The sequence below is a fragment of the Synchiropus splendidus genome, chromosome 3 (assembly GCF_027744825.2).
Source record: "Synchiropus splendidus isolate RoL2022-P1 chromosome 3, RoL_Sspl_1.0, whole genome shotgun sequence".
NCBI classification, from domain to species: domain Eukaryota; kingdom Metazoa; phylum Chordata; class Actinopteri; order Syngnathiformes; family Callionymidae; genus Synchiropus; species Synchiropus splendidus.
This window is the reverse complement of record NC_071336.1, coordinates 28740394-28767332: the sequence shown is the minus strand read 5'-3', so window position 1 is coordinate 28767332 and position 26939 is coordinate 28740394. Positions and strand designations below refer to the sequence as shown.

Below are 26939 nucleotides of genomic sequence, written 5' to 3'. Positions count from 1 at the left end.
CTCTGTCTGGGCCTTCTCAGTCATGAGTGCTTGGTGAAATACCCCGCCCATACGCTGTATTATCCGTGCTCCTAATATCTGTTTTTAGTAGATGTAATCAATCGGTTATTGAAAAATACCTATAACGGTGAATTTCTCCTTTGTGAGATCAATAAAGTCTATCTTATCTTATCTTAAAATAGTGCGCTTTGTCCATTTATGGCTGAGGCTCCATGCTTTCATTGGCATCATGGATGTCACAAGAGATAAGAAAGCTTTTTGGGGGTGTTTAAACAGACATGTTAATACAGTACATGAAACATTACAATCATTTATATGGGAGGCTGAAATTCTTAAAGAGAAGGCATACAGATGCTTGATATCACAACCACTATTCTGTGCATCCCTGACCACACATTGATGTCATCAGTAAGAGACATTCATGGTTTGAACTTGTCTCATGTCCGTTTCTTGTTTTCTTTATATGCTACTACTTTGTTTATTATTAATGTTCTACTCATGTATTTCACTTTTGTAGTGCATTATAAAGCAGCAATGTTTACCCATCCAACATTGCCTCATTTTACCCCAGGAATAGAATAATCAGCAAATGAAAAATCTCAGAATGTTAAGCACCGTTTCAGTAAATTATTCATCGTGCAATTCATTTTGTATGCTTTTAGACGCAGAGAACAATTTTCCACACTCAAATCCACACAACTAATTGTTAAACACACTTCAGTGCATCTAAGGATGTTATCACAGAGCTCTCATCAAACATTCATGCGAGCCACCAGTCACTTCACACGCTCGCTCTCAGCAGCTCAGCGATGAGACTAAAACTAATTGTGAATAACAAAATGATAATTGGTAATAAAGAGGTCCGGAGTTGTGAATCTTTTCTCCTCCACTGGGATTGAGTTGATCATCTTAATCTTGTAGTGGCAGGTTGGCCGTGACAGCTGCTTAATTTAGGCCTGTCACCAGGGTGACTTTATCCTGAGTCTGGCCTCAGTAATGGTCACACATGCCTGAGAGACCCAATAGCCCCCCGGTCGACTGTTTACATGTGCTGCAGTATAAACCAAGGTCACTCCAATTATCTGGCAAATTACAATTTGATTGAGTTCTACTAATCACTCACCTTTGCTTTCACAAGAAGCTCCTAATTCATGATGATTTATCTGCCATATCTACGACCATAGCTTTGCAGATTTGCTTCAGCGTCATGTTGTTTGCCGTTCAGGTTCGCAGTCCATGGCAGCCCAAACTGCAGAGTGGGTGGTCAAACGTGTTACTAAGTCTTACTAACATCTGCACTGTGGAATAAAAGTTGCAAAGATTTATACAGTATTCATAAATGTATTACCACTTTAGATTGGGGAACACACATGCATTGCTTATTTATGTGAATACACATATGAATATGTAGTTTATTTTGGGTAGTAGCTGTTCCCTAATCTGATGTGTGACCATAAATACATTAGAAAAACCTATTCATTTTCATCATCTGTATTGTCCTTGCTCATGATGCATGCTCACCGTCAATGGAGTTAATTTTGAAATAAGTTTTACTTTAACTTTTTTCTAGTACAATGGTAAATGAGTTAAAATACTGCAAATAAGCAGTGTTAACTTTTGGAATTTGGCTGTATGTCATTATCTGTTTAATCGTTCTCTGTCATGAAGCCTATTTGGATTTAAGTTTCAGATTATGTGATATTTGTTGAAGCCAACTTTCATCCCATTACAGTTACTGCCCATCTGCCGCGGCTGCCACTCTGAGACCTCCTAAAGGTTGCCTATTTACATGTGTGCGGCTAGAATCAGCTGCTAGCTGAGCATCCATCAATTGATTCTTTATCAATCGCTCTTTTTAATAGCAGCCGTTGAAAATTGTGCCCCTAAGGTTCTAGACTTTATTCTTTTTACAGTGGAATATTTTGATAAGTAAATGGAATCACCTGAATGAAGAGGACCATCATTTCTCCAATAAATCATGATGGGGTGGCTGAAATTGATTTATTATTGTGATCATTAGCCATATGGCACAGACGGCCTCCCCCTCCAACGTTCAAAAATATGTGATTACTGGCCGAGGTCATCGCAACCTTTACGATTGTACGGTGTATGCCTTATCGAAGGGAAACACTGAAACACAATTATGGGTGAGTTAGACATTTTAAATTGATAATTTCAATAATTATCTCTACTTCTGATCAAAGCCTTGCTTGTAATGTGATCATTCTGTGCCCACATTACAGTACATCTCAGTTTGATTCATTCATCCATTTCCCAAGCTCTGAAAAATGTGTTAAAATGTATTGAAACCGAAAGCTTTATTATAAATGTGAATGGTATAATAATGCCATTGTAAATATAAATATATTTTTACGAAACAATAATGCTTTAAGCCAATGTACCCTTATCCAAAGACTCTCAAGCACTGCAGAATAAGCACCAAACATATGCACTCAATATTCAATTTTTAAAATAGTGTAATTTCACACCTGTACTGCAATTTTAACATTACATACGCCCCATTATGATTATACATAATAGCTACTACAAAGACAGTATGACTGAACGTTTATTTCAATCCCCTCTAATACATTGTAAATGTCTTACATGACAGTTAACTATTAAATAACATGCCTTCATTATTGTTACATTGCATGCAACTCAATCAATATTTCTTCTTACATTATACAGGGATTATGTGAAGAACGCGATGAACAGTTCTTATGATTTCTGCCACAGTGGTTGTGTGTAACTGTGTGTAAGCTTGTGTCTGTCTGACAGGGTTCTCCGCAGAGCTTTAGTCCCCTACTCTGTGATTTCATCCTCTATCGGGGATTTTTCATTTTTTTTGGTCAAAATTTAGTGAAATATGACTCCAGAGTGCTCTATCACCGTTACTCGAGTAGGGCCCTGCCTTTTGAAGTAGGAGAAGGAGGACCATAAAGGATGTACAAGGCTTTTGTGTTCGCCATCATCAAAATCAGATACCTTGCTGCCCCTACTTCCCGATCGGAGACGTCCCGATGGGTATAAAAATGACTCCTGTGTCCCCAAATAATATTTTGTTTTCACAAATATACCCCCAATTCATTAGGGATTTATGCCTGAGGTGGGAAAATGTTTTACGGGCAAATCATATTTGTCTTACATAATGTGAAGGTCTCAAAAAAACCTTGTCCTGTAAACAATAAACAAAATAAACAAAAAGAAATGACACTGGCTATCTAGAATGACCGATTATGAAGACACATGCAACTGCCAAAAGACGCTCAGTTCTACCCCCGAGGTTCTCCTCAGTAGGCTTTCATGGTCCTTCGGTTCTCGACAATAAAGCACTACAGTCTGGCGATCTAAATGATCATCTTTTCATTGGCACATCTTGCATGCATTGGTGTTGACATGGTGGACACCGAATACATTGGTATAGTTTGTTCCAGACCCACCATATAGTCTTTTAACTAACAGCACTGGAAAACCACAAAGCCCAAGGCAAAATACAATAGGTGTCTGCACATGTAATGTAAATTGGAAAAGAAGACAGACAACCATCTTCATGTTTAATTTGTCATTATATGCATCTGTGCCAGCCTACATGATAGATTTTGAATTGAATCAGTCTTTCTTAGATTGAACTGAGTGCTTCCGGATACATCAAAGGGTGTAGGCAATTACGTTAGTGGCTTTAGGATGAAGTCATTATAGTGTGCTAGTTTTGTGCACATTGTAGAGCTTATACATCATTTGTATCTCATAATAATTGCTTGCTTCATCGTCATCTTCCCCAGGGCAAGCGGATGCACTATACTCTTCTCCGACACTGTTTCCTGACACAAACTTGATGTGTCACTGTGATTGGCATGGAGGAGATGACATGACAGAGCTGGTTTTGGGGGACTGACAGATACTTGGCAGGTTAAGGCTTCTCTGTTGGGTGCTGCGTTGCCTTAGGACAATCACCTGTCAACTCAGGTGACGGCACGTCATAGCTGACAACTGGGAGCAGTAGAGTGGATAAAATGGAATGAGCAGACGGACGTAAACATAGTGCGGGACTCCCTTTTGTCTGTGAGAAAAGTGTTCTATCTTGGAGATGTTAGGCTGAATGTGTTGTGGGCATTACCAGTTGTTGTAGGGGGAAACTGATTTATATATTGCTTAAGTAAATATAAGTAGCATTTGAGTAACTCCAGTGGGGGACTGTGCGCTCTGAGGCAAGTTAGCTTCAGTCTCTGTTGCTGTTTTTGGTCTGTTCTGCAAGCAGAAGTTTCAGCAACCGCAGTGGCAGCATGTGTCCATCAAAGTCAGACTGATATGAAGCATGAGGGCTGAGGCCTGCTCGAGAGATGGGATGGTGGGACTGAGTCATACAAAAAGCTCAGGAATCAGCATGTCAAACGCTGCACATCATGCTGTCAAGGCAAATCAACATGTGGCAGCATTAATGGAACTTCAAGCGGCTGAAAAAATCAATATCCATGTATATGTGTCAATACTCACAGACATGATCATTAATTATTATACAGATATCGTCTTGTTATTTTGTGAAAATCCAACAATCGTTTTAGCTAGTGTTAACCATCTTCATCCATCCGTCAATCCTGACTCAACAGGTTTCTCTCAAACATATCAGTTCTCCATGGCCCTAGATCAGCAAAGAAAAATAATAACGGCTGCCTGTTTCTTGCTGTTGATCTTCTGAGTCAGTACCCAAAGCTTTTGACCATAGTTGACAGAAGGAACATGGATCAAGTGGCAAATAGAATAAAGTAGAATAAACTATATCCAGACATCTTACCCTCTCCGCTCTTTCTTCTCCAGGGTGGACTAGATTAGGCGACTGCATCATTGGTTTGCTTCACTGACCCATATGCCAATCTCTCCTGTGAGCACGACCCCAAGGTATTGAAACTCCTGATGATGAAGGACTTGTAGTCCCAAGTTTTCCTGACAAAAGCATGACCTCGGACGTATTGGGGCTCATCAATTTGCACTCTGCTCTGAATAATAGTAATATTGGAAGACATTACTTGATAAAACCAACTATTAAATCTTTTGTTGCAACTTTGTGTTCTAATAAGATTGGATTGCCGTTTTATTAAATTTTGATCTGCATCCTAATGTTGCTATAAATCTCTTTTAATGATAGATGTTGAAACTGCTTTTTGATATGAATATATTACGATGGAATGTGGCGATGCTCAGTGGTACGAGGCACCCAAAGGCCAAACACCGGCTGTTGCTTACCTGCCGGTTGTCCACAGACGCCTGTCCTGCAGTTGAAAGTCTCAGTATCTCACTGTCACGTCATCTGCTCAGCTATCAACCCCCAAGCGTCCATCAGAAAGGCCTGTCAGTGATTCAGTTGGATCTGTTCATTTCTTCTGTCATAGCTCTGCCACTCAGTGTTCCCCGGAGAGCAGTCATCAGCAGATCTTTGATTGTAATCTGTTCCACAATCTCTGCTGATCTAAACACGCTTTAGGCTGACACTGCTCAGCAGGTTCAATGGTTGGCTTGCAATTAGAAGGTAGTACTTAAGTTTACTCATACTTTACCCTTCGGTGTCGTGTTTTCTGTTGGCATTTAAGATGTTGATACCATTCTCTTTCCAATAATTGACTTGAAAGCTGAGATAAAACTAGTGAATAAAATCATTGGATAAATAACAAAAAAAAAAAAAAAAACAAAACTATATATATATATATATATATATATATATATATATATATATATATATATATATATATATATATAGACGAGGAATTTAAGTGATGAATTGATGGTCGTATGGTTCACTTTTTTATGATTCCAAAAGCTTCTCCATATCTATTCAAGTGTGATTTAAACTGAGTCGACTGGTCACATTTTATCCAATGATACAGCATTATTTTTAAGTATTGCTAATCCACATCTTTCCATCCTCATGAGTGGCCACCTGAAGGTTGGGCTTGGTTCTGAATTACATTTTTAAATGGCATGTTATGTTGTGTTTGTGTGGCGTATCCTACCGGAGGCATCTTAATTCTCTAAATGACTTTTTAAGTAGTCGTCTGCCCCGCACAACCCCGCTGAGTGACAGGCCATTCTAATCCTTTTTCACACAGGGACACAGCCTTTATTGCACACTCTGGTCAGTGTGTTCTGCCCAAGCACACAACATACGGCATTTAACACTCTCATAATTAAGTAGCTATCGCCAAAGCGCTCTGCCCAATCTCAGGCCACCAGCTGGCGTTGATTGATGAATCATAACCGCACAATTAATGGTATTAAAGCAAATATGACTGACAAGGAATTTGGGTGAGAGTAAACCTACAGGAAATCACATTAATAAATGACGTATGGTTAAATATTTCATGAATAAATTAGAATTGTTTCTGCTTAGTTGAAGAAGATGCTCACGGACATTCTGCATGTGAGACACTCGATGATGTCCTTTCTTGCCGTTTATTCCGGAATTTTTTACCAACTGGGTGAAGGATACGCTGCCTGTTTCCCCACCCAAACTCCAGGTCCCATCTGCTCGCAGAACGGCACAACATTTGTCAAAGTAGGCTGGATAATGGCTTTGGCATCCTTATTATAATCTCAGCATAATCTTCATTTGTCCACTTTTGGCATCGGGACACTTCTGGGTTTGGGAAATCAGTCAAGACTCATAAGTGTCCTCGTTTCATTTCCATTAACTCAGATCTAGGCGTGAACGCTGGTTAAATTATGATTTAAAACTGAGTTGGTCAGTGATTTTTCTTAAGATATTAGCATTCATGAGGCTGGCATATTTTATATATTAGGGCCTAACAGAATTGGTATCGTGATTGCTGCATTACGCCAATGGCAAAGCATAATTTGTGATATCAAATCAGGATATCTTTCTAATATCGAGACACAACTCAGATCTGAATGTTTTTGTTTCTCCTTTTCTTCTAAATTTGGTTTTTAATCCAAAATATGTGTGTGTTTTTAATCAACAGAGTGAGGACATTTTTACAAAGTGAGCACGTTTTGGCTGGTCCTCACTTTGTCATGCGTCATTCTGAGGGTTAAAACTACAAAATACCTAGGTTATTATAATTGGGTTTTAGTTTGGTTAAGAGTAAAGGTTAAGTTTACCCATTTGTTTTAGATTGTTAGGTTTAAGGGGAGAGGCTGGGGAAATCATTATATCAATGAATGTCAGTGACGGTCCTTACTAAGATAGGAAGACAAACATGTGCGTCTGTGTGTATAGATAAATAATAATATAATAATGGAAACACCTTAAGGCTAAAAAAGCTTTAAGGTGTTTCCATTATTTTGTCCAACCCCTGTATATGTATATTTATATATATCTACATATATATACCGTTTTTTAAATATATTGATGGGCACTCATCTACTGCAGCTAGCTGAGCACTTGTAATAGAATTAGCCATAAACAGGATGTGAGAAACTAAATTCTCAATTGAGCAATCTTGCTGTCCTGGAATTTCATGGAGACCTTTTGAACTAGTTTCAAACATGAGTGGGCCATTGATGCCCCGGTGTTGGCTCGGGTGTTCGGACTACTTCACTATATTGCAGTAAAAGTGTGAAAGTGTAAATGTCAAGACGATTAAAAAACAACTTTATGTCATGTCGTTCGATTAACATTGTTGCCCATGGTTGAGTACTGCTCCCCCTGTATGTGGGTCACACGCACTGTTCCCAGCTGTGCAGCCCAGTCAGCTGTGGCTTTTACCATGCCCGCCAACATCTGCTGCACAAAAACAATATCCAGCTTTTAGCACTCAAATGGAGGTTACACCATATGCCAGCAAGCCACTTAGTTTCTGCCAGGGGAGCTGGGGCCTGGCGGCTCTCACTGAGGTGAAGCTCATCTCTGTCCTCTTTTCTCTTTGCTTCATCCTTTATTTCTTCTACCTGCAGTTCTTCTGTTCCTTCATTTAATGCACCTCTTTGACTTAATTGTCTCTTTTTTTGCGTGACCTCTCTCCCATACTGTTTCTCCCCACTGCTGTCTCATTCTGGTCATCAATGTGTGCCAGGGTGCATCTGCTCAAGGTGCTTTGGCAGCCTCACGTTGGAATATTAATGTTCCGCCTAAACAACAGTTTCCCTGCTAAGTCTGCCACAAGGTCTGGTGAAGTGCGCATGTATGAGAGAAAACTCTGTCATCTCCGGAAATGATGCTTTAGGGCTGTGTATTGGCAGGTACCTTGGGATACAATACGGTGAGACATTGCGACATAACCATCATTTTAATGATAATCATGTGCATGAAAACAAGTTTATTTTATGACGTCATTCCAGTTAGACTTTCAATTAAATTGCTCCCATTATCAACAAATGAACTTCATTTACAAAAAGAAAAGGTGAGTATAAAACACGTCACAAATGTGGCAGCATGTCCAAGTATATATGTATTCAATATTACTTAAAATACAATCACACAATCAAGTATTGTGATGTATCAGCAAAACTGCTGATAAAACATGACCGAATCAAGTACTGGGATACTTGAGCATATCCATATTTTCTTACACCCCTGCTGAATATTATCTCCATTTCAACCAAAGCCAATCCCAGATGGATCCACGCTAGCCTTGCACTGAGAAAACTCAATAAAAGCAGACAGTTAACTTGAAAAGAAAATGATGTACTACGGAAACCTAATACGTCACATTACACAAACAAGGTTGAATGAAAGGTTCTATTAAATGGAAAAGTTAAGCTTTACAAAACTGCTGTCACTGGTGAATTTAAGTGTTTATCCTGTCTTCATTATACATGCTTACTTCAGCTACAGTCTGTTTTAAAGACACATAATTCATTTGGCCCACATCAACATGTGGGCCAAATGAATGTATTGTTCATTACATCTTTGCATTTGTGTATGTATGTGCTAGTGTTCCAGGAGGTGCTATACAACAGCTACTGGACACTTTATCAACTTCCTAAACTCTAAATGAAAAGTCTTATAATGTTCATTTGAGCCATTTAAAACTAATCAAGAGTGCAGATCTTGAGGGAAAAGGCTGAAGGGCTGCTCACTATGCTGAGAGCTGATAATGGATTTTTAATTAAATATGGGAACCAAAGGTCCCAAAATGAAGCTTACAGCTAACCAAGCAGTAGCCATTTGGTGACTGAGTGAGCAGGGGCCCTAATTGTCCCCCTGGCTTTGACTATATTACTCACTGACTCCTGCACAGTGTGTGTCCAGTCAGTAACTCTGAAATGTTGGACATATGTTACAAGTGTACTCAACTGGATTTCTTTTGTTTGGAGATGTTTTGATTCGCTTGTACTGACCCAACACTTTGAACTCAACAAAGTGGACAAGTACATTAAAGGGCATGGCAAAAACACATTGTTAAAAACTGTCTTTCAACAAAGTAACTCTTGAAATGAGTCACTAAAAGGATAAATCCAACAAAGATAAATTAACACAAAGAAAAGATGGTCTGTGGAGGCTCCAAAACATAATGGGCCTAATCATGTTACATTTCATACAGATTTTGGATGATTATTACTGAATTTTACTGTACAATTATTGCAAAAATTAAACAATTTGTTCAGTCTAAAAGTCTCTACATGATGCAGCTTGCCCCCTTTTTGAGCTACAATTTCTGTGAGATACTGGTGCCTCAATTTACACCCACACAAAAATAAAATTCTGACTTTCCTGATCATGTCCTAGCTGCGATCCAGTTCTGATACTGCCTGACCTGTTGCAGGGGCTGGAATTGCCCAGCGCACCCGTCTCAGCAGTGCACCTTTAATATAAAACCAAGCTTACATATATAATACTTGCAGTTTGTAATATGTGATATGTGTCAACCTAAAGAAATGATTTTTTTTAAAGCTTATACACTCTCAGTACATTTTCTTTAGGTCATACCATTAAACATTTAGGTTCCATCTGTCATGTCTTTAAAAGAAAGCCAGGAACTGATGGGAATGAACTACTATTAAAATGTAGAAAGTGTCCTAGTTTTGAGGTTTGTCTGATGTCAGGTTTTCTCCCAGTATTACCTTTAAAACATATGTCTTTATTTGTCAAATCTACTTCTTTGTATTGTCTACCCCCAGTGGACCAGAGCAGATTTCTATATTGGTGTTTTATCTGTCAGACTAATCGTATTCTGTTGCTGCTCTTGTCCTTGTTCAGTCTAGAGTGAAGACACTTGCAGTCGTGCGCCCCAGAGGGGGTGGGTCCGCTGTGGAGCTCTGGGACGACAGGTCGGGGCTGCTTTCTGCAGGTCACGGTTTCACTTGTGGATATTAATTTGGGACCAGCTCCCAGCAGCTGTGTGTGAGTTTCTGTGGGAATGGTGGCCCGAGTGAGCTGCTTCCTGCAGTGAGAAATCACTTCGACAAGGCTGTGATTTTAAATCATATTCAGTTGATGCCACTCATGACTGTGGCAGTTTGTAAGAAGTTTAATTACTTTTGGTGAATTATTGTTTTGAACTAGCCTCGTAAATGAATACTAATACCAGCTATAGGTGAGACAAAACATCTCAACAGTATAGACTGCGATGCTTATAAAATCAATTGCCTATGGAGGAAGTTACATGAAGTGTTATTATGAAAATAAAATGTTTCTTATCTGCTGGGTTGCGGTGTAATGTGGTTTCCGTTGGCACGTTTCTGCAGCTGATAGATGATTGTATTTGTCAACGGAAAAAATGTTTGTCTTTTCTTATTGATTGTCATGGCATTTGCAATATGGAGTGGGAGTATGAACAGACTTATTCTAATCTCTCATTCATCTGATGGAGTCAGCTGTATTTTTGCAGTGATCCTCTGCTCCCAGCAATTGCAGCATATTTTGGTCATTCTATCTTTGAACACCTCCCACACGATGCACTGTGGAAGCGATTCCTGCCCGCTGCCAGCAAATCTCTGTGTACGGAATCATGACAAGCACCATCTTAATTAACGGGTGTCTTGACAAGTGTTAAAGTACTAAGTTACGGTCCGATCCGTCTTATAAAATCTTGGAAAAGAGCTGCTCGCTGTCTTGTCCTACTCGGTGCACATCCTCAGACGGTCAGTGGAGGGCAGTGTTTTAGTGGAAACAAGGCTGTCTTGTCCATCTTGCATGGGTGGCAGTTAATGCTCCAAGATGCAAATGTTTATCTTTGTTTACATAAAGTGAGTGTGGTGGCCTTTCAAAGGTCAATAGAAGTGTTTGGTCGGCTATTATATGCTACATGTTACAAGCTGCTGGGTGTTTCGTGAGCTGTATACCAACATGGACAACTAGCACAGAAATTATGCAAATGATGTCAATGATTATGGTAATTTGACTTTACTAGTGCAATGATGCTGGGCCTACATGATTATTAATAAGATCACAACATGTTAGGTCACACAGTCATTATGATAAGGCTGTACTCTGTGTAGGAGCAAACTGGGAACATGATACAAAAACAAAGAACAAACCTGAATGTGAATGTCTGTAGACATGACAGCAACTATGTTATGTTTGACATGGGTGGAAAAAGGTACGCTTCATTATCCTTGAAAGAAACGTAATCTCATTGATACACTGTTCTCCTAATAAATAAGAACTATATGTACACAATTAACCATCAAGATGTCAAAGCATTGATCGCAATCTGGTGCTGTCCCTTCAATTTATACCTTGAATCTTATTGAAAAGATTAGTTATTATAAATTATAAATGAGTGTGAACTGTCCCAGGTTTTTAACACAACCCAACATGGACTTGCACAGATAAACCCTTAGTGTTGCTTGTGCACTAGCCCTTTTTCCATGAATGTGAGAAGGTGCCCTTCTGGAGTCCATATTTTTTTATCTGTAAATTCTCAAGAAAAAAAGTGACTGTCTAATCAATTCACACCCAAAAGTATTTTGGCCTTGCAGTGGCCCTGTGGCTCCTTTAATTTGCAGCGTCAGACAGATAAACCCAGAGTTTGTAAAACCTTCCCCTGCCAGACTTTTAATGTTTCATAAGGATCTTTTTGCATTGCCCCATTTATTTGTTGTTAAGAAGCGTGCATTGTGGCCCTGTTATTTAGTTTGATATTTTGAATTAGCTCATGGTGAATGCATTTCATTTAAAAGACTATGGCTGGTGGAGAACCTGCGACTTTAAGCTCCTCAAGGATGTGCGCTGACCACCACGCCACTCGGCAACTGCATGTGAACTGCTCTAAACTTCTGATGAAGTGATGTTGATTGGACATGGACATCATTTCTGTCACGTCGTGACATTTCTGTCACAATAGACACATTAATGTTGATTATTTCTGTGATTTTGTGTTCTAACTTTCTTTATCATCAACACTTCAGTAGACGCTGAGAATATTTATCAGAACCTAGACACCGATGTGCACAGCAAAGTTCCAGCTTAATGCATAGAAGTAACCTCAGTGCTGAACCGAATGTTTTAATGCATACAATGTAATAAGAATGAACTTATGAGAATAATAGTGTTTTATATGAATAAATAAAAAAATGGCATATTTGAGCTTTTTTTCGACCCTTGATACTAGGGCTGAACGATTTTGGAAAATAATCTAATAGCGATTATTTTCTCTCAATATTGCGATTGCGATTAAATGTGCGATTATTTTTCAACGTCCTCTTCTCATGTATTTTACAGCAAACACAACTAATAAATCAATCTGTATTATAATAAACCATATGTGATTCAGTATGTATAATTGTTCTTCCTTATAGGCTATTCTTATGTTAAGATAAAGGCAAATGAAGCATGAATTAAAGTGAAAAATGGTTTATTTGTCTACTTCAGTTTCAACTGTAACTTACTAAACTGATAAATCACACAAACTAAAGTGCATATTACAACAATAATGCAAACCAATATGTGGCTTTACCACATACACGTCCAACTCTTCATGTAAATGTAGATTGCACTTTTTAAGCACCGCCTGAACATAAACAGCCCATAATTAGTAATAAAAAAAGCCGATTGGACAATAGACGTCACGTGACTACCGGGAACGCGCATGGAGTAACAGGCACGTATTGCCGCCACTTCTACGAGTGCACATCAGTTTTATTTCCAGGTGCGAGAAGAGGTGCAAAAGGGTGCACGCGCATACGGATCGTGTTCTACGAGTATGTGGAACTTTTGCACCTGTTTTGCCAGTGGTTTTGAGGTGCAAATCTTTGCAATGTGTCACAATTGCAGCTTCAAGAGCTCGTGTTTAGCCACTTGTATCTGTGCACTTAGAAAATGAAGGCGAAATTACTTTTCGTGTTTGTATGAATGTAAATCTTCTTTTTACACGCACGTGCCACGGGGTTTACGGACGCAAATGTGCAGTTACGCGCATGTGCCTCTGACGCATGGATACGAGTCTTGTTTTACTGGTATGTGCCACTTTTGCACCCATTTTACCTTCATAGGCTAAAGCTGTAATTTACAGCTCAATGGCTAAAGCTCACCGTTGCGCTGCGCCACCAACGTGAAAGTCACGTGACCAGTCAAATCGCAGCCTTATGGTTAGAAAATCACGTTTTATCATATTGCGGTATAATCACAAATGCAATGAATCGTTCAGCCCTACTCGATACATCGGAATGGCGTTACCTTTGTTTCTATGCAGTAAAGTCATCGGTTACAATGTAAATGTTTTAAACAATTCATTTAGTATGACATGCAGATTATTCAGTTTGCAAATATACTCCTATATGTTAAGACATTTCGTGAGATTTGCACTTCTATCCTGGTGAAAAACCTGTATATCTGGAACAAAATGCTAATTCTACTTTCACAACCCGATAGCATATGCACAATGTTATAGCAGTTTTCAGTAAAGCAAGATAAGTCCCGTCTTAAAGTGCCAGTTAGCGTAATGAAGAAATACTTTGGCCAAGTGTAACGTGATTTGTATCCTTATTCTGGTTAAAAGCCTGGCTGGCTGTCCTCCCAAAATGAAACATCTCTCATGACAACTTTCAGGGCAGTTGCATGACTACTTTGAGGGGGAGTGAGACCTCAACAAATGCGTTCAGTCAGTCAGCACATCTGGGTGTGATGCATTTTGAAGACCTGTCACAAAACTCTGATCCTGATAAGTGTAAAAGTGTACGCAGGGATGTAATATTGAACGTCCAGATGGTTTCCGAGCAAAGACAGACGTGTGATGGCTGCTTTTATTTTTAATTTATATCTCCTCGGCCGTCTGTCTGCATTGTTGACGCATGTTTCTGGGAAGTCGTTACAAATTTTAATGTGAAGGAACAAACAAACTTCGTTAAGTCAGGATCACTTAGCTGGCGCTGTTGCTAATTTGTGTAAACAGCTTTGTGTGTGATACAGTTCAACGTCCTGAATGCTTTCTCTTGAAATTGGAAATGACTTTTTGGGGTGTGTTGCCAAGAGCTTGATGATGATGCTCAGATGCTCACTGTGGTTCACGCTTCATTGCCTCAAAGCTACAGCTAACCCTTAAAAATGATGTGACATATAACATTAATGCGGTTAAATTAGTCTTGGATACCTGCCTCTGCTTTTTTCTATTATCTAGTGTTATTCAGGCAACAAATACAAAATCAATGCTGACAAACGACAAATAATGGGTTTACAAAAACCATGATAACATGTCTAACATGAAGTAATGCTCTCCGTAGAACACTGAAGACCATTTCAACTACTTCTGATACTGAAGTGATTGATTCACATTTATCAGCAATTACTATCAGGATTGAAAAGTTGTGTAAAGTCAATATTTTTATGTATGGAATGGTTGCATGAGGTGTTTCCTTTGATTTTATGATCTTTTCTTAGATTGCATGTCTTCAACTTCAACTTTACCGGTACTTGCTTGAAATGAACTTTTTCTGAGACTTACCATACGAAGAACTATACTGCACATTAGAAGTAGAATGGAAACATCTTGGCCAGGCCTAATGCACCATGATGCCCATTTTTATTTATTTATTTTTACAGAAACATTTTTATTGACAGTAATTCATTGAATATGTTATCAACGTCAATGCAAAGCAACATCAGTGTTGCTTTTATGGACTTAAACAGGAGTCATAAATGTTCGTGGTCCATTGAGGAGCTAAGACTGGTGTGTCCTTTCTCTGCTGCTTGTATGTATGCTTTTGACTGGCAGGACAAATGGATTCAACTGTATGATGAAAGCTTCGCCTGATGTCCTCATGACTAATATACTGATTCTCACTTTTTTTTGTCCCACTTCTATTCAGAGATCTATTCACATACTTTTGACTAGAACTCCTGAATGAATTGCATCTGCTTTCCATCCACGACTGTCAAATGTATATTAATGTGTTGGCAGGATTTAAAAAGGCAAATGAGGCAGCCGTTTTCTGATCAGTCATGTGTCACAATACAGAGCTCCAGCACCTTCCTGTCGCCTCCATGGGGCTGGAATGACCTCAATAATTAAGGGACAATTTTAAAATGCATTTCTAATTTTCTACTAGAGTGAAAAGCTTTATTATGGAGTAGTTGACAAAATCCCTCCCACTGAATGGGGGTGACTCCTGGGCTTCCACTAAACTGCTCATGAATGCACAAACCATCTGTTTTTCTGGCCGTTTGTCAGCGCGAGCGTGGCGGAGGCAGCTGTCGGAGTGGCCCTGGTTTGAATGATGGAGCACACAACCTTTGTTAGGCTCGGCAGTCGCTTTGTTAGCCCTGGCTCATCCTACTAGAGCTGTTGTGCACGTGAAAAAGGTGGGAGATGGTTTCCGTCTAGCAACCACTAGTCCCCCCCTCGCGTTGCCAGAAACCAGCGAGAGATAGACTTGGAAAGAGTGTCAGGAAATTAAATAAACTACACCAATGAATGGGAATGAAGTGAAAGAATGAGGAAATGGACAGAAGGGATAGGGTGAGACAAGGGGAACCGTACTGCTGGTGATTGCATTGTGCTGGTGAATGAGGATCTGGGGCATTGTGTGCTGGCCAATCTGTAGCTCAGTGGGTGAGGTTGTCGTGAGCCAGAGCCAGGGATGAGGGCCAGTAGGCCAGAAGAGACAGGTGAGAGCAGCCAGCAGAGCCCAGCCACAGCAGGAGAGTGAAAGTATGGAATGAAAACCTGTTAGGAATATTGTGTAGTTTTTAATAAAGATGCAGTTATTTTCGACTAATTCAGGTTGTCAAAATCCCTCGGTTCTTTGCAAGGAATTTGGTGTCTTAAAAAACATCTAGCACACAACAGCTCCTTTTACGGGTAGTGGTATATTGCTTGACAATTATATATTGGTTTCACTATTTTGTACCACTTTGCATCACTGTGATGTACATCGCGTTGATGTCCTTACATGTTTCCCACATATACTTCATGAAGGTTTCACACCCTGCTCTGTTTGCTCCTGTTTGGTTCACACTGGCCAGCGTGACCTAATTGCATATATTTGCCTGCCTGATGCACTTGACCGTAACAGAAAGGCTCTGATTTTTAGGGGACGGGGTCAAGCCATGTGGAGGTGGGGGTGCACTCTGTGCAATGTGTGTGTTTTATGTCACCTGACACTGCGCAAACATATGTCTGTAGTTAAAAACCATTGCCTTTAAGATTATGTGGACAAATTAATTCATATCATGTACTAAAAGTATGAATGAGGTCTTAAGAAACAGACATCTGGTGTCTGTTTGAGCTGAACGGCTGAGATGTTTTTTGTCACAATTGACATGTTTGCTAACATTTGCAGTTGTGTCTCAGGATTATTGATAATTGTCTTCTTTGGATGGATTTGCAGTGCCCAGTAATATTGTATGGTGATTGCAAGTTGAGTAGAAGAAGCTCAAGATGGTCAATATCAGATCTTGACAGGTTTGTGGAGACTAGCAAGCTATAGCTAATGGACTGGAGATGTATTTTTTCTTTTTTGACACCATTCTCCAAATTTATTTTTTATCAGCTTTATGCACTGAATCCATTGTGTCAGCTGTGCACGGTTAATACTTTATCCTTTATGAAATTATTTCAAAGCTTTAATATGCTTTTTATGCCTCGATTGCTGGTATGCCATTGTGTGTGGTGGGTCAGTTAAACGTAAACAAAATAAAAGGTATCCAATAATTTAACGTATTTGTATGCTTATTTAATGGTGCTCATCATTGTGGTTGTCAGTGTCCACATGAACCCTGCCATTGTCTCCTTTCCCCTCTAATGATGAAGGGGTGTGGGTTGAGGGCTGGTGGAGCTTATGGTGGTAAAGCAGAGCTTAGCAGAAAGCAGTTGTGTTCTCTCACACGGCAGTCTGAGCTTGGCGTTTTTCTGTAGCCGCGGGGCAGACAGGCACCCAGTGCTAGCACTGCCTGCGCCCAACCCCTCCCAATCTGTGTGTCACAAGTCAGCTCTCGTTAGGACTGACGGCTCTCTGATGTGGACAAATTGTCACTAAGGGGAGACCTGGAGACTGAGAGACACAGATTTGGCGACTTCAAGGGGAAAAATTTGCAGGGGAAAGCATGTTCAGCAGAGGCCCCTGGAATTTTTGGAGGGATAATACTGCTTAGTGCTGTGAGACACGAACCGGGCAGGGATTCGTGCCAGTGCCTCCATGGCCTGATGTGTATCTTGCTGTGAGCAAGTTGCCCACAATTCTGTTGGTGGCAGGCATTTTTGTGTGAGCTAGTTGTGTATCATTTACACTGTAAGAATTATATAGTTTCAAGGGTGCTTTATGAGTTGTCTGTGATAAGGTTACGATTGCTGTCTTCTTCCTTTTTGTGTTGTCACTCAGGCCTTTGACTGCCATGAAGTCTTTCATTATCTCACGTCTTTCACTCCAAGCCCACAATGGCTCCTTCATGATAGAACGACCCCTTATTTAATAGTTAACGGGTTAGGAGAGGCCGGGCCATCAACACCGGGCTGTAAGAGGGGGCTGGAGAAGCATATGGAGCTCTAAATAAAACCCAGATCAAGGACAATGATAGCCCAGGTCTGCTTTTGTGTGAGCACAGTCTGACGGAAGAAAGGGGGCGGAGAGGAGAATTTGATGCCGATAATAAGATCGTCAAGCATGAGCAAATGAATCCATGGTTCTATAACGTGGCGTGCTGTCGAGACTTGGCTTTGTCAGGGACATACTCTTCAAACGTTTGCTCTTTCTTACTCCAACGCCCGCCTTCAATGGAGCCCCATCATCTGCCCCAAGTTGCGCTCCTCATCAATGCCCCTGACAGTTGACAGATTCTCTGTGCTGCTGTCTTTGTTGGAGGTTGATGACCTGAAAGGACTCTTGAGACTGCATAATAATGAATGACATGTTTGAAGCCAATGGCTTTCAAATAAATACTCAAATAGATTCTATATTGGTTCTTGTTTAACTTCTATGATGACACTGACATAATTATTCAGATTGATAACTGGCACTCAGAACTTAATAATATAAATTATTTCCCCCTTTCTTAGGATTTTCTAATTTGTATTACCTCAACAGCAAGTCGAATAAGGACGTCCATTTTCAACAAATAGACAACAGCCAATGTTATCATCATGCAGTTAAGTCAAAAAGTGCTGTTGATACTGTACGAAACAAGAAGAATAAATAGTAATTTAAATGTAAATTTAATTTTTCTCAGAGTCGAGGTAGGTCATTATGGTACCTGAGCTGTCACAGGGTTTCTGCCACATATGAATGAGTGTGGCACATCGCCATGGCTTAAATGAGAGGCGCGATGGTTCCACAAAAATGGTCTCTTCTTAAAGATGAAATTTCATGTGATCATATGTATATATATATAAAGTGGAAATATCAAAACAATCAGGTTACACAATACATCCTGGAGGTGGACATGCACGTGACAGTTTACCCTCAGAAATCTCTTAAGTCCGTTGCTAGTGGGTCTCACGTTGCGCACCCAGTCGGACATGAAGAGACGGACTGCGTGAGGACGGCTGCGGACTGGAGAGAAGTCTACATCAGAATTTTTATTGTCACCAATTCAGTAAACGTCAAAACTTGCGTCAATGTCTCTCTATCGAATAAAATGTGTTTTTTAATTTTTTTTTCTCTCCGGATTGGGATGGTTAAAAAAAATCCTGGCGGGAAGTCATGCCTTGTTTACTTTAACAAGGTTTATTCTATTCTTCACTATTCCACAAAAGATAACTATTAATAATTTGTTCTTGTCGCTGTTGTTGTTAACAATTAATAAACAAGTGATGGGTTTAAGCGAATTTAAAAACGAACAAAAGTGATCCCTTTCCAAAAGCAGTTTTAATTCTCATGATCGTTGTCACCATCATCATCGTCGTGGTCATCATCATCACCCAACACATTCTTGTCATAAAACTTAGGTTAATGTGGCGGTTGAATAGCATCATGTTGGTACTATTTTCCCTCTGGTTGCTATCTGAATATTTGAAACCATGTTGTCCAAGATCAATACTGTGGTAGCTTCTGTACGCTGGTGTTCGTCCAGTTGGTTTAAGTGCGATGGAAATTTCAATGTTGCTGCCCAGTTCAAGATCCACCCTGGATGGTTTCTCTCACATTCTATTTGTGTGGCATGCCTGTGTGTGTTGTGACTATTCACAGAGGTTGCAGTGTGGGGGGATTTTTTTTGCTTTTCCCTCCCTCTTTTTTTCACACTTGCAGAATCTGCGGCCTTTGAAGGACTTGTGAGGCCGAAGGCATCGCGTTGCTCAATCAAACAGATTAAGTCAGTCAGACAAGCAGCGATCTGTCCCATTCAATAAAGTAACTTTTGTCATGCTGGATCTCAAAGGCCTTCAAACATGCATAACACCAGGACATGTCACTCTTATCACATTGCTACTTCACTCTTAATTCTGGTTTCTGCTGACTTTTAAAACGTGGTCAAAGCCATGTAACTGCCAGCTTATTTCCTGTTTGAGTTCATTTGCTACTGCATGCTGTTAACAGATTGTTTTAAAAGCACAGCCAAGCCCATAATGAAGACATCTGTTTTCATACGGTCCTTGACACATAGCACCAGAAATTTGATGTCATCCTGTCCAAACTGGTACATGGCTGGCAGACAGCATGGCATTCTGTGATTGGTTCTGACAAGCCAGTGACAGCTCTTGAGGTGAGGAGGGAGCGTGACAAAGGGCAAGCAGAGGATGAAGGCAAAAGTGTCAGTCTTGTAGGTCTGTTGGTCAAGAGGGCGTTCCTGTTTTGCATCCTGTTTTATATCCCCCGCTGAACCCACTTGTGACCCCGGTCACCCCTGTATTACTCCCTGTGTAAAGACATAGGTATGACTATAACACATGCTTGTAGCCTTGTCACCTTGTCCATATAATCTATATCTTTCTTTTCTGTAGTGTTTCTCTGCCATTTCCTCCCAGAACTGCCTGCGTGTATTGTTTTCGAAATGCCATTGCATGTCTTATCATCTGGGTTATTTCAACTCGTGCATTATACAAGCACAATGAAGTTTTCTTTGATTCATTTTTTAAGTTGCTTTGCATTGCATTACACTGCATGACATATTTTCATGGGAAATATTTTGTCTCCCTTTCACATGGCATTATTCTCTGTGTACTTTATTTAGCACCATGAGGTTGCAAATGTCTCTGACACAAATTAACAAAAAAATACTGTCTTTCTTTAGAATCTCACACCAGCATCACACTGTATGTGATTTATTATTCACAGCACTGTCCCCACACTGTAAGAGTAAATATCCACATGCTTTTGATGATCTTTAGTAAAAGTACTCATTGGATAAGTGGAACCTTAAAATGATTTCATGGCCAACATCAGATGTGTTTTCCTGGTTACTTTTAAAACCATATTGTAGTTTCAAGTAGTAAATAGTTATCCTTTACGTTTAAGTTGGACGACCATCATCAGCAAGTCTGAATGTGTCGAGTCAAAAGTTTACGATAGAGCACAAGCTATGTGTATACCATAAAAGGAAATTTTTGTTGCACATCTAAAGTGATGATAATATGGAACTATAAGGGTTGGGATTACTGAATAATAGTGTTCAAAAGAATTTTGTTTTTATTTGTTTTCCCCCAGCAAAACAAAAGGTCACAAAAGCAGATATTTTGAGTTGTTTAAATTAATATTGCCATAATTTAAATATTTTTGAAATTGCTGCTCCAGCTTGTTGGAGTAATTCGTCATGGAGAGAACACAATAAAAATAATATGAAAAAGACTGGGTTAAAATGGACCATCTGCTGTGGTTCGTAAACACTATTGCATCAAGATTGCTGGTTTAAAAATGGCCCCTGATTTTACACACAGCTGAGCACGGTAGGAGCCAGAGAAGCCTCGTTGACATTGAGCTTACAACAGATTTTTGGCAGCATTGTCATTTTATCATCTACTCTCCTGGGCTGAAGATGGAGCCGCTCTTTTTTTTATAGAGGCACTATTTACTAGATCTATGAATGGAAATGGGGATGCTGTTTAACACACTGACATCTTATCGTCAGGCATTATGACTACGTTAGTGGTCTGTGTTGAGCTCACGAGGCAAATTTGTTGTTTTCTCCTCATGTGGCCAGTGTGACCTTGCGTTAGTGCATATGCTCACAGCAGGGTCACTGGTTGAGGGCATGATATGCCAGCCTTTGTTTGTAAACGGCAGACAGCTCAGGCCTGTAAGAGAACATATTTCATGCAATTAGTGGACTGATGTGCCGCACTACAGCGTCTGAGGGACACCATCGACTGTGTTTTACCGAACGAAAGGTAGTTTTTTCTTAATTCCAATCCAGTATGACCCATTAATGTGTTATAATGTTATAACATATATTTGTCATTTAATAAATCAATAGTCCCTTGACTGGTAAATCCCCTCGCTACACTGTAGGTGAGCTAGATGTTCACATGACAGAGATATTCAGCATGTGACTGAGATAGGTTGACAAAGACTGTCAATGTGAGGTCGACAGCAGTTCTGATGACGGGCGCCCTCTGACAGCCGCTCTATGAAGCTTGGTAACCAGCCTTTTTTCCTGGGAGGTGTTTACTGTCACTGTGTGTTGTGGGTGCCCGGCAGCCGTATTTCTCCAGGCTGTCAATCTCCACAGACACTAACGTGCCATGTTAGATTTGACCTCCACAAGGGAGATTACTGTCTCCCAGCTTTGGAGGCATCCTTTATGTTTTTATCGCTCCGTGGGGATAATAGTGGAGCGACACACGTACACACACACACACAATTGAAACTCTGTTGTATCAGTAAACCATTTCTATTCCATTAAGATGCTTGAGTTTGTTCAATTTCACAAAATAGATGAATAGTTATGCTAAGTTTGTTTTTGTTTGGAGTGTCTGAACATTCATTTTTGGATGAGGACCCTGGCTGTGAGTTCCAATGCAGTTTGTGTGTGGGTGGACTCATAAGTGCCTGTTAATTAAGGGTGTTACACGATCACTCTCAACATAGCCAATATCAGTTCCTGACTGATTTGTGCTATTTCAGACCTTACTATTTTTTTTATGGTACCATCTTGTAATATATTTGGGGGACTCGCTACTTGTGGTGATCTCTGAAATAGGAAGAAAAAAACGGCACTATCTAGCTGTTAATTAATTATATAAATTTAGCTACTACAAGAGTCCAAAAACCAAAATCCAACATATTAACGCATATTACCTGTGAAAGTCAGAAATTACAAGAGTCTGTTGGTGAAACAACTTAACGTATGAGCCGTTCGTTTTTGTCAGAACAAATTAAACAAGAAGAGTCTTGCTCCTCTGCTGCTTTGTTTATGTTTAGTCAGTAAGTTGTTGGTAGTTAATCTTGATTTTTTCTTTCAAAATATTTTTTGGCAGTTGCACATTTTTGCAAGACCATTGCATCATTGGGCTCCATGTTTCACACCACCTTTCAGGCTATAGCAAAATAAGGGATGTATGTTTTTGTTAGACTTGTTTGGATCCTTAAAATATTGATGTATTCATCCCTTAATTATTGTTAGTTCTATATCAATATTTGAAGTGCATTATGAATATAAACTTTTTTTTATTGCGTTTCATTTTCTATTTCTGACTGTTTTCAAGGTTGACATTCACTTAATAGTATTCATTTCAGGAAGACGTCATTTTTATATTTCATTTCGGCCTGGTCTGTATTGCAGATACGGAGATGCTCCTCTCCGAATCTGTCTCAGCCTGTAATGATATTATTTGAAAAGGGCCATCACCTGTAAATTTACAGCTCTCTCCATTCTTATCATAAATTGACCAGCACACTAAGAACGAGCGGTTATACTGTCACATAAAACCTCCAGTTATGAGCCGTGTTCTGTTTAGCTCCTGATAGAAATGTGACGTTGCTTCCTGGTGTATTTCTGACCATGAAAATTATAATGTGGAACAAAGATTAGAATGGAATTATCATGGCTGGGAGGCATTTACCCACCGCACGGCACAGGGTTAGTGAGAAAAAAACTCCTGGACCCAAGAATAATGATACATTAGGATCTGGGAGCGCTGGTATTATTGCTGTACATTATGTATGTTCCATTTATACTACCTCTCACAGGCCAAGCACTGCTGACAGATAGGTCATTACACTCCGCACCGGTGAACACTTATCAGGGCCGGCTGCTGTTTATGGCCAGAATGAAGAGCACTTGTCAGTCAAGGTCAGTGCTTTGTGTGTCCTCTTTAATAGTTCCTTCTTCACAGTTGTTGAACTTTGTGTGCCGACCAGGGCCTTGCTCTAAGTGCTGAGAGAGGTTTTAACAGTCTTTTACATCGTGTGGGGACACCGCTGTTAACTGCCAAGCTGGGAGTGACAGGTTTAGCTTCTGGAAAGGTTTCAGTGTCTGAACACTGTTACGGGGTTATTGGATGGAAACACATTGTGGTGCAACACATTCTCACACAGGACTGGTGACACGTATGTGGGATATATTGAGGCCGTTTTCATGAATACAGTTTAATGAATTGAAAATTGCAATATTTTTTTCAAGTCAGAAAACTAAAAAACAACCAGATGGCGTAACAACACATTGTCACCTGCAGATAACCCATGTGGTATTAATTAAACAGACATTCAGCTGCATTCTAAGCAATGTCCAAAATACATATGTATCATCCCCATTTCAGATCCATCTCCATATTTGCATGAATCTGCGTTTGTGTGTGTGTGAGAGTGTATGATAAGTTTAGGTGACAGGATTCTAAGAGCCTACTCTCACTGCAGGGCCAATGCTAATGCATGGCTGGTTTGTGTTACACCAGCTTGTGCTGGAATCAGAAGTGGCCCACATGCAGTGGAGGGTCCGCCCGGGGACAAAAACAGATTTTAGTTGCTTTGGATATCCTTTGCCTTGAGTCACATTTTTTTTGTCATCAGCTGCGCAAGTTATATCCACAGATCTTGTGCTGGTGAGAGCCACATTGCTTTAGAAAGGTTTATACAAAAATACACTGCAGCGATTTCAATATGTTACTTTGACTTTATTGAATAAGACGTGAAATAGGCAGACTCGGCACTCTTTGTTTATCATTATCAAAAAACAAAAAAACAAAATCAAGTAACGGGTAAAAAAAAGGTTCTGAACCTGAAAAGCTCAAACCTACAAAAGTTGACACTGTCATCATTGGGTGAAATGTGTTCTCAGTTAAATATATACTTTGTTCATGTTGGCATGAGACAGCTACATGAACTCAGACACGACAGTCACGTGCACAATATATTGCCTTTACGCACACACGCTTGTTACACACCAAAAGTGTCTGATGTAAATGTCTTCTATGTCTCTTCATCATCAATAGTCGTTGCATGCTTAATTGCTACATGAAAACAAATCTCACTAAAGTGACAAATGATTGTAGACTGTTGGTGCATCTTGTCATTTTGCTAGTGTGTTGTTTACTTCCACCTGAGTAACACTTTTCAGCAGCACCCTGGTTTGATATAGAGCACAGTGGTTCTGAGAAACTAGAGCAGCACCGGAACCATGTCAGTGTGAAAGGGCTCCGAGAGACACTCGAACACTTCACCATCAACATAATGTCAGAAATGACATTCAACATTTTTAGACTTGTGGAGAGATTTTCAGTGTAAACACCTCCAGGAGAACAAGGAAGCCCCTGGTGCTGATGAAGTGTGCAAATCTTTGGCCTATCTTATCATAAAAATTGGTAACTATCGATGTTGAAAACTATGATGAAGAATAACCATGATGAAACATATTTCTAGTAATGCTTTGAAAGCACACAGATTTCAATCGCTTAAGATCACAGGCTCACTTCCTCTTCCTCCACTCATGTTTTGACCCTGCTGTCACATATCTAAATGGTTGACAAGAAGCTTCTTATCATCATCATTTTCCCTGAATGTCACTGCCAATAATTTACGGTGCCCACCTACCCAGCGCGTTTGGCCAGACCCTTCCAGTGTGGTGTAGAAATGAACAGTTCATGGGCTTCAGCTTTGATACCACACTGACGGGAAGTCACTTTGATATACTTGGAAGTATGGAATTTAGATATGTTTTTCTCCCCCATCCTCCTCAGGCTTCAACTTTGCAGACGTGGGGAGCTGTCATTTTACAACACCATGTGACGAGGATGACACTCAACCTTTATGACAGCTGCTGGACAGCAGACACACTCTCTGTGGAGATGTGATATTTCTTCAGGTAATGCGCTGAGATGTCTAAACAAAACATATTTGAAAATTATATTCATATTTGAATATGTTGTTTGTTTAATGAATGAACAGTTTACGTTTAGGAAATAAAATCTGTCTAGATTGTAATTGCATGTTAATATAATGTCATTAAGCCTTTATCTTATTGTTATTACCATCACTATAAAAAGCACTTCTAAGAAAAAGAAAATTATATTGCAATTGTCATCTATTGAGGGAGGAGACTTGCAGCAGCGTGACAACAGCTAAACAGTGTGCGGCGGTCGCCCACAGGGTGTGTGTTCACAGTATTTCCTGGATTAGACACCTTGCTATGGCCTGTGGAGAGATTATCAAAGTCTGCTCTTCACACAGTCTGTTTGGTACAGCTGAGCTGCCCTTTGCTAATAGGCCCGGAGACAAGATGGACACATTTAGACCCACATGTCACCTCTCTTGTTTAGTGCATGTCACCGTTAGTTTTTCGATATGTAGGATCCTCTCAGAGAAGTGTTATTTAACAGGAACAATCATAACAAGTTTGTGATCATGTATTGTTTTGTGTTATATAAATAACTGCTGTGTGTTTTAATGCTTTGACTTGACAAATATTCTTGAAGTGATGATAAATGACCTTTTATTGTTTAGTATTTTGGCTGCCCGTAAAACACAAAGAAACACAAAGTCAGCAGTTGCCTCAATGTTTCATCTTACTCATACCAAAAATCACTAGACAGGATTTAAGAATTTGCTATATTCAATTCCTATTGATGATTTATGCCTTGTGAAATGATTCAACTGCCTTCAAATGCTTTGCTAAATCTGGTTACAAAGTCAATTTCAGGTATGACTTCATTTTGTGTGAGGGGTTGCCGGAATTCTATGTAATGTATAATGAGCCCATATGTATATAATGATTTTGTTACTTAATGTAGGATGGACGCTTTGGTCACTGGCGCCACAGTTCACAGCTAACAAAGCCTATTGTTTCATCATACACATGGAAACATGTTGACATCTGTCACTTGGAGAAGTGCCACAGGCGGTGGCCTTGGTGCGAAGACTTCTGAACTGAAAGGTGATGCCGCAAACCAAGACACTGTGGAAAAATGTTGCATCTCATGTGGTGAAATTGTTGTAGTAAGCAATTTCATGACAGGTTTTTTGCAGTTTAAAAATGTACTAATGTTTTATTATTATTATTATTATTATTATGATCATTATTTTTATTGTATTTATTCCATTCTTCCCTTTATCTGTGAGCTTTCCAAAATCTGGATGGATATGCCAGAACCTACAGTAAATGAGACAGTCTATTTAGGTTGTGGTCACCATGGTTTGTTTACTTCCACACAAGAGCTGTAAGTAGTCATTATTATCATTATTTT

The 26939-nt window shown here is 39.7% G+C and overlaps 1 long non-coding RNA gene across 1 annotated transcript in view; it reads left to right on the top strand.

The window, feature by feature from the left end:
* The window catches only part of LOC128756241 (uncharacterized), a 28420-nt gene extending 2860 nt beyond the window's left edge, over positions 1–25560 (top strand). The window contains exon 3 of the long non-coding RNA XR_008414209.1: positions 25437–25560. This is a non-coding gene — a long non-coding RNA (uncharacterized LOC128756241). The remainder of the gene's footprint in view (positions 1–25436) is intronic.
* The last annotated feature ends 1379 nt before the right edge of the window (positions 25561–26939 follow it).